The sequence below is a fragment of the Notothenia rossii genome, assembly GCF_949606895.1.
Source record: "Notothenia rossii genome assembly, chromosome: 5".
Lineage (NCBI taxonomy): Eukaryota > Metazoa > Chordata > Actinopteri > Perciformes > Nototheniidae > Notothenia > Notothenia rossii.
In genome coordinates, this window is record NC_136903.1 from 60,173,483 (window position 1) to 60,182,650 (window position 9,168).

The 9,168-nt window shown below is 39.7% G+C and overlaps 1 pseudogene across 1 annotated transcript in view; it reads right to left on the reverse strand.

Annotated features, from left to right (window-relative positions):
• Positions 1-285: 285 nt before the first annotated feature.
• Positions 286-9,168, reverse strand: part of LOC307038849 (filamin-B-like) — a 79,317-nt pseudogene continuing 70,434 nt past the window's right edge. Inside the window, exons 40-45 of the transcript XR_013810659.1 lie at positions 4,293-4,350; positions 3,975-4,107; positions 3,210-3,386; positions 2,605-2,823; positions 1,871-2,077; positions 286-1,677 (exon numbers count right to left, since the gene is read on the reverse strand). The product of XR_013810659.1 is annotated as a filamin-B-like (transcript). The remainder of the gene's footprint in view (positions 1,678-1,870; positions 2,078-2,604; positions 2,824-3,209; positions 3,387-3,974; positions 4,108-4,292; positions 4,351-9,168) is intronic.

Consider the following 9,168-nt stretch of genomic DNA (forward strand, 5'->3'; position numbering starts at 1 on the left):
CGTACTATAATATAATTTATAAGGCATGGCCTACATTTTAAGTCAACAACATGAGCTTTATAAGATGTTATCGACCTGAACACAGCATATTGTGACAAGAAAATATGATTAAGAATGCATGAGAAATGGTGTTCACATCTTTTCCTGTATACATCTGTCCCCTGATCAGTTATGTTTTAAGAAAGACATGAATTGTAAATTATATTATTTTATTAAGTTAAAGTAGAATTATATTTATGAAGGATGTTCAAAAAGCCAGGAAATGAAAGATAGAAGACAACCTCCTTAGCTCCAGCTGATTTTAATGATCAAATGTACATCATCTCAGGGTTTAGTTTCACATTAAACACCCAATCCCTAATAATAAAAAAAACAAGTCATTTTTTCCCACAATACAAAAATCCTCTCATCCCTTAAGTATCAAAAGTATCAATGATTAGGCAACAACATCGGGGACATAAAGACAGCTCAGATCTGATTGTAGAGTAATATTTTTGCAATTTATGCACTGATTGACTTTGCAGTACAATCGAACACAGACACACTGGTCAGATCCGAGGAACAGAGTCAGATCTTTTCATGTGAAAAATACAGCAAAGAGATTAACCCACAGATGAAGCACATAATAAAGTAGTAGTAGTGGCAACATTATGTACTTTAGGGATTGAGGGAGCTATAAATCAATAATAAACATCAGTAGTCGTTTACAGTTCGACGCTTCCTGTCGCATCGAGTGCTTTAAAGAAACATAATTCCAGTTCTTAAAATTGAGATGTTAAATCATTTTTTAAATCCACAGCACTCCATTTTGTTGAAAAGGCAACTGACTGGTCAGATAAAATGATAGGATTCAGAAGTCCAGGTTAAATATACCGTATGTCTCATTTTCATTTTGCTCCTGGTACTGTGTAAACTCAGGCAATTGCTGTGTAATTCCAGTCATCTTGTCCAAGTTTGACTCCACCTTTCTGAGCCCAAATCTAGTTTTAACACTTTGGAAACATTTTGTGTTCTCACCAACTAATGTCAAGCCGTCTTAAATTTACCAATCATCGTCAAGTGCACAATTTGTCAATTTCAGGTCAGCAAAAATCAACAGATGATAGTTATCTTTCCAAATCAGATCATTTTGACTCCAGTTTTAGGTCAGATTATAGTTTATTTAACCTTTTTGCTTCCCTGATTCACTGCACAAAAATGGTCCAACTTACATTCATGGATGTGTTCACTTCTGTTCCTTAACATTTTAGTTTAAAACAAGTGTTTTTTAACACTTTCCTCTCCTTTATCAAGTTTAGTTTTTAGCAAGTAAATCAATTGTGTCAGATATACTTGTGATTTGAAATGAACACATCTGAAGGCAAAGTGTACCCCTTTAACTTTGTAAAGCAAGTTGTTTATTGGATGATTATATGCAGTAGAGTGTTTCCACTCAAACAGGGATGCAAAATGGTTCAGGAGGAGTGACGGTGTGTTTTTATTGGTTGCCTCAGGGGACGTTGACTTGGAAGGGGGAGCCTGGGATGTGGTCGTCGCCCCACTTCACCACCAGGATGTAGCACCCCCGCTCCTTCAGCATGTAGCTCACGTTGTACTGCAGGTTGCCCAGGTGTTTGACCAGAACCTCCTCACAGGGGACCAGGGGGCCGAGCACCCCCACCAGGAGCATGTTCTTACCTGGAGGAAGAGGAGCGGAAGTTTACACCTCAATCAATGTTGGTAAACGTGTTTAAGTTTTCGTTCAACTTAGCTTTAATTAGCAATAACTACCTTGGATTGGTGTGTTATTTATGTTATATTTTCTTTATTGCAAATTGTTACTTTAACTTATTTTGTGTACAAAAATGTTTCGATCATGAGCCGTACTTACCGGCCTTGCTGCAGTCGACAGAGAAGTTGCTCCTCTGGCCCACGAAGGCCTTGCTGAGGCCGGGGCCGCGGCTCGACACCTTGCTGGCATCAGAGTCTGTGAGCCGGGGTAAAGCACTCTGGGAGAAGCTGCTGCTGGACCTGACCGCTGGATCCACTGTCAGGGTGGACGTCTCGCTGGCATTGGTCACATTCACCAGCCGAGCGCCTGAGAGAGGGAGACAGACAAATCAGGTAAGATCGTTTAAATGCTTTGCAGAGCAGGACCGAAAGAAAAGTCATAAGTTGCTCTAGAAAACCAGGACTTTCCATAAAATGAGTCAGCTAGCTTGTGCGAATTTCGATAAAATATCTTTAAAAATATAATTAGATGGAAACAATACCATTTCAGCATAGAATACCATTTTTAATTTTAATAATAAATAAGGACCAAAAAACTTTGTAAATATAAGATTATATTGTAAATCAAGAATTTCAAGGAATATATTCAAGCGAGCATATTTCTCAATTTAAAAAACAAAACTATTTAGATGAAAAATAATGTATATAACTTTAGATTAAATATGACATGACAAAGATTAGTAATTGCTTTACAGAAAATAAAGCATTAATGTACACTTACATTGAGTGTATTTTTCTACCGAAAGAAACTCAACAGACCTATTGATTTCAGATGCATATATAATGTTTTGCATCGCAAGTTTAAATTGGATGAGTGCAAGGACGTTCACTGACCTGTGACCTTGGCTTTGAAGGGGCTGCCGGTGATGTGGTTGGGTCCTCCATATTTAATGCTGATCAGGTAGTTTCCAGGAGCCATTGGGGTGTAGTGCACCTTGTAGCCCTCAGGAACCTCCTTACAGTCCATCTTCACTTTAGATGGCCCCTCGATGGTCACTGCAAGGGCCCCGGGCCCCGCCTTAGTGTTGTTAATGATGAACTCTGACTGGCTACCTGCAAGATTTAAAACAAACAATAACGCTTTGTTAAAATGCAAGAAGTTATTCTCACAGATTTGTCGCCCTATGGAAAAATGCATGTAATGCTTCATACAATGTGTTGGAAGCCACAACATAAAAGTCATATATAAAACCAAAGGCTTGTGAAATAAACAAAGTAAAAAAGTTTATTGCTGTGGGTACATTATAAATCTGTCATTTTTTATTTCCCATTTACAATATACATTTAGATTAGATGATAAAGCCTTGGAGAGTCTGGAAATGTTCAAAGTGCTTTAAAAGTGCTTAAATCTTACTTAAGAGCCTAAAATGTATAATATGGCCCTTCAAAATATATATTTATTCTGATATGAAATAATAACAGACACTAAGCTCTCCCACCTGTGGTTCCTCTCTCCAGCCCCGATCCGTATGCCGACACCAGGCCGGGCTCTCCGGTCTGTCCCGGCTCTCCGACCCGGACCTGGAAAGGACTTCCCGGGATGTGAGAGCCGTTGAACTTCACGTCGATGGTGTGGATTCCGTTCTCTCGCGGGATGAACCGGATAGCGTACTTGTCTGGATGACAGAGGACTTAGTTATGAGAATACCAAGTTCTGGCTTCTTTTAGAACAAACTGCACAGCGCTTCCACTTTTTAATCCTGATATACTTCACATATTTTATTTTTCAGAGGAGAAAATGTGTAATTATTATTCTATGATTATTATTCCTGTACAATGTATTATGTTTTATTTTAGTAGCTTTAGTGTTTTATTTATTTTAATAAAAAAAAACAAATCAATACATCTGATTATGATTTAAGTTGACATATGGCAATATGAAGAAAATCTAAAATTAAGATATTTTCGAGCAAATAACTCAATATCAATATTGTTGGGTTGACCCGTGATGCTTTGAAAAATATTTACACAATAAGGATTTTGATGAATAATAACAAGTAATGTGGAATAAATAAAGTGGGTAATATATTATAGTTATTTCCCAGCCCTAACAGGAAGTATTTTTACTTGAACATTTGTTCTAGAAATATTTTCTAAAAGCAGCTATAGACCAAACTATACTGATAATTATTCAACGCATTGCAGAACAGGATTTTTCTTTCACCAAAGACGCAATAAAAAAAACACTTAAAGCTCACACACACCTTTTTCCAGCTCGGTCACCACACACTCCTCCAGAGCTCCGGAGGGACTGTGGACTTTGGCCTCCATCTTGCCCTGCGCTCCGTTCAGACGCACCGCAAAGGATGCTGGGTGATTCACCTTCAGACCAGACTCCTACCGAGGTCACATACACAGTCAGGGTACAGGGACAGAAAGAGAAACATCAAGGAAGAAAAAAAACCAACACTCCAAAACACAGACACTTCAAAGTGAGTATGTGTTTGTATAAAAGAGTGGAATACCACAAACCTGGCTCTGGTTCTATCATTTCTCTGAACTATATGTTCTTCCACTCTTACCTGAGCTCCAGGTGGTGCAGCTGCAGCAGACAGAGGCAGCCACAGGGTCAAAAAGCATCTGAAGAGTTAAATCTACAGTCATACAGTGTTATAGTACAGTCTGTTAAATGCTGTAAACTGTCTCAGATTTAGTGAGTAGTTTTAGTTGAACCATGTTTTGATGATAATGACATGACTCTTTACATTTGGTACTTAAAGGTCCCGTGACATGCTTTTCCGGTTATTACCCGTCCCCTTGGGTGTCATGAAGGTTTTTCTGCATGTAAACGGTCTCCAGAGTCACAAATCCTCAAAGTACACCCTGTAGCGAGTAAAACTCTAACACAGAAAAGACCAGTCTATGCTGCCCCAGAACGCCTCGTTGGAGATTTCTCTTCCTGGTCCTAGTGACGCAACGCTGCGGAGCTCCGCACACACACACAGCCTTATCACACACACAAACAGCCTTATCACACACACACACAGCCTTATCACACACACACAGCCTTATCACACACACACACAGCCTTATCACACACACACACAGCCTTATCACACACACACACAGCCTTATCACACACACACACAGCCTTATCACACACACACACAGCCTTATCACACACACACACAGCCTTATCACACACACACACACACACACACACACACACACACACACACACACACACACACACACACACACACACACACACACACACACACACACACACACACACACACACACACACACACACACACACACACACACACACACACACACACACACACACACACACACACACACACACTATTTATTTATTTATTTATATACTAAATCTGAATTTCTATATAGTTACTCATTGATGCTCTCCAGTGGGCAAACTATGTAATGAGGACACTGTTTCTAAATTACCTCCAACCTATTTTTGGCATTTCTGGACTGATATCTTGTAACCTTAAAATAATAATAATAATTAAAACTGCGGTCGCACTTGTGCGCGCAGTGATGAGCGGGCCCTCACGTCCGTGCGCCTGTCGGGGAGGGAAGCCGGTCGTCCCGGCGTCAAGCAGACGCGCGCGAGTCCTCGGGAATGAGCCGTTTGTCATTTCTCTAATTTCGCGTCCCAGGTCCTCCCGCAGCAACCCGGAAACAGATGTCAGCGCGCCGTCTGGAAGGAAAACTAATTTCTCAAAAGGCTCGTAGAGGATCGATTATCGAGGAGGCTGTCTGGAGGAGCCGTGACCGAGGATACACTGATTTAGAGGAGAGAGGAGTGTCTCTGGAGGAGCTATAACCGAGGGTACAAAGATGTAGAGGAGAGAGGAGTCTCTCTGGAGGAGCTATAACCGAGGGTACACTGATGAGTTCTCGGGAGTCGATTTCAGCCAACAGTGATGTTTAAAAGAGGCGTGACGCATGGCTGGACTTTTGTCAACGAAGCACAGCTCTACAAACTGTTCCCGTTGTGATTACAAGTTATTCAAGATGATCAAATGTGCATCAGACTTTCTGCCCTTTACCGTTTGTTTACTCACTAATCACATCTCCCCTGGATGTTAGGCTATTTTTTTTTAATACAACCGCTTTCATTGTGACGCGATGTTTACAGTGAGAACAGCAATAATATATGTAACAGGCCTACATTACACACTTTATTTGTATGCTTTAGTAGATATCTACAAGTAAACAGTAGATATTTTTCATGAAACCATATAGTGCTTCACATAATAAAATATACAAGGGCTGTAGCCTGATATACATTATATGCTTTAGGAGCTGTATGTGTGTGTTGTACAGTCAGGAGGTGTCTGTTGTGGAGTGTATAGGTGTCTGTTGTAATTGAATTTGCCGCCAGCAGAGCCAGTGTGTGTGTGTGTGGGTTAGGGGTAACCCTAACCCCTAACCAGTTATGAGCATTTCTTTGTAAGCCCCGCCTTTTTGCAAACAGGTTTAGATTAATGACGGGCATATTTATCGACTGAACATGCTCATTTTCTACGGTAATGTGTCTGACCCACCACCGATGCTGTATACTAAGTTTGGCGTTGAAAAAGAAAACATGGAAATTTAGGGTAATATTTCACTGTTTTTAACATTATGCTAATTTAAAAAAAATGAAGTAGGTGGAGCTTTGGGGTTCAAGGACATAATATGTAGAGTAGGTCCACCCGAATAAGTGGGCAAAATGTCAGGTCATTCGGAGTGACGGTGCCACTTTGTAAAGGTTTCCAAAAATGGAAATGTAGTAGTTTGGATTAATTTGTGACATGTAAATCGTCAAAAATGGTACATTCTCCGTTAGCTTACGAGTTCCCCGTTTGAGCGAGCAACTATTTTCTTCGCAATTTAGCATCATATTGGATAGGGGCTGAACTTGTCCTGGATTGGAATTTTTCCGATCATTCCCCTAGGAGGAGTTTGCAAGAATGTGCTTAAAATGCATGAAAAACGCACATTTTTGAAAATGGCCGACTTCCTGGGGGGCGGGGCTAATGGAAGGCAATTTGAAATATGTGTGCAATCATAATAGTAATGTGTATACAGCGTTTGGTGAATATCGGAAAAACTATATGCGAGCAGTTTGGAGCAATTTGCGCCATGTAAATCGTCAAATTGTGTATTCGCTGTTAGCTTACGACCTCCACGAGTGATTTTTCAAAAATGTGCTCCACAATTAAGTATCATATTGGATAGGGGCTGAACTTGTCCTGCATTGGAATTTTTCCGATTATTCCCCTAGGAGGAATTCGCAAGAATGTGCTTGAAATGGCTGAAAAACGCACATCTTTCAAAATGGCTGACTTTCTGGGGGGCGGGGCTAATGGAAGGCAATTTGAAATATGTGTGCAATCATAATAGTAATGCATATATAGCGTTTCGTGAATATTGGAAAAAATATATTTGAGTAATTTGGAGTAGTTTGGAGTCATTTGCGACATGTAAATCGTCAAATTGTGTATTCGCTGTTAGCTTACGACCTCCACGATTGAGCTATCAAAAATGTTCTTCTCAATTTAGCATCATATTGGATAGGGGCTGAACATGTCCTGGATTGGAATTTTTCCGATCATTCCCCTAGGAGGAGTTCGCAAGAATGTGCTTAAAATGCATGAAAAACGCACATCTTTCAAAATGGCCGACTTCTTGGGGGGCGGGGCTAATGAAATCTATTTACAAATATGTCCGCAATTCCATGACGAACGTCTGTGCCAAAATTCGTTAAGTTCTGAGAAACTATATGTGACTACCACACAATAGGGGGCGCTAGTGAGCAGTTTTTTTTGAAAAATTACGTTTTTTTTTACAGCTCATTTTATGCTATCGCAATTAAAAATATATATATAGGCCACGCCCACATTCTGAATTTGTTGCGACATTTTAAATCTGAGTTCATAGTCACCCCGAGAGTATGTGTAAAAAAAAAAAAAAAAGATTAGTCCATCCGCTCTTGAGCTATAAATTGGTGGTGTTTTTGGAGTCCCCTATAGTCCAACATGAAAATGCTTTGGTGTGCCTATTCCCCAAGACAGACTGAACCTATCCACCAAAATCTGTGTTGTTTGGAAACATTGTTGATGAGTTATGAGCATTTCTTTCTAAGCCCCGTACGTTTTGATTGACGGCGGCAATATTTATAGTCCTAACATTCTCATTTTCTACGGTAATGTGTCTGATCCTCCACCGATGCTGTATACGAAGCTTGGTGTTGAAAAACTGAAAATTGAAATTTAAGTGAATATTTAAACGTTTATGTAAATTAGGCCAATACAAAAAAAAAATGTAGGCGTAGCTTAGGGTGCCAAGACGATTATTTGTAGAACAGGTCCTTCCGGATATGTGTGCAAAATTTCAGTTCATTCGGAGTTACGGTGCGACTTTGTAAATGTATTCCGAAATGGGATTTTGATAGGTGGCGCTAGTGAGCATGTTGGAATATTTAACCCATTGACTCCAGAATATTGAATTTTTTACCGGTCCTGGCGTCCGTGCAAAATTATACAACTTTTTAAGCATCCTAAAGACCTCAAAAAGAGGAAACGCCAGCACGATAATAATAATAATACGACCAATAACAATAGGTTCCTCGCACTTCGTGCTAGGACGCCGTTGGGTCCTAGCGCTCCGTGCTCAGGCCCTATATAATATTGACAAATGTGCCAAAACTGCTCGATATGCTACATTTGACCAGTTGGCTTTAGTTGTAATAGCCTATACATTATCATAAATAAAAACAAAGAATACTTTTTATTCCTACTTTTGTAAAATAAAAACATTTAAATATCATGTTTCTCAAACTTCTGGTAGAAATTAATAACAGATTAAGAACTAGGAATAGGAGTATTGACCGTTGTCTCAACAAAAGTAAAAAAATTGTTTTTTTTTAATTAATAATTAAATTATGACTTACTATGATTTAACAGCGTTCTATTCTTGTTGTATGTTATCTTGCCATTGCCATTATCTTATTCCCTAATGTTATACATCATGATATAGTAAATGAAAATTCAACTAAGGCTCTGTTCATATCTAAGCCTCATGATAATATCTGTTTTTTATTTGTCATAAAGGGTATCTTCCATTAATGCATGTTGTCATGGAGAAGCGATGCAGCAACACTCACACTGTTGACTGTACTATAAGACTCTGATGTAGCTAAACCAGCTGAGGATCTTCTACAGATCAAAAACAAACTAGGTCTCTAAAGTTTAGCAGGTGTTCTGAGTGGCCCGCCTCCGTCTGCCATTGCTCAGCATCCAGAGCTGATGATGAAGATGATGAAGGTGCTGTTAAGAGCCTTTAAATGAAACACAAGAGAAACACCAGCAGTTCCACACCAGACAGAAGAGGGATGACCAGAGCCAGGCAAAACGCTCAGAGGACAGATCAGCTGAGAGGACA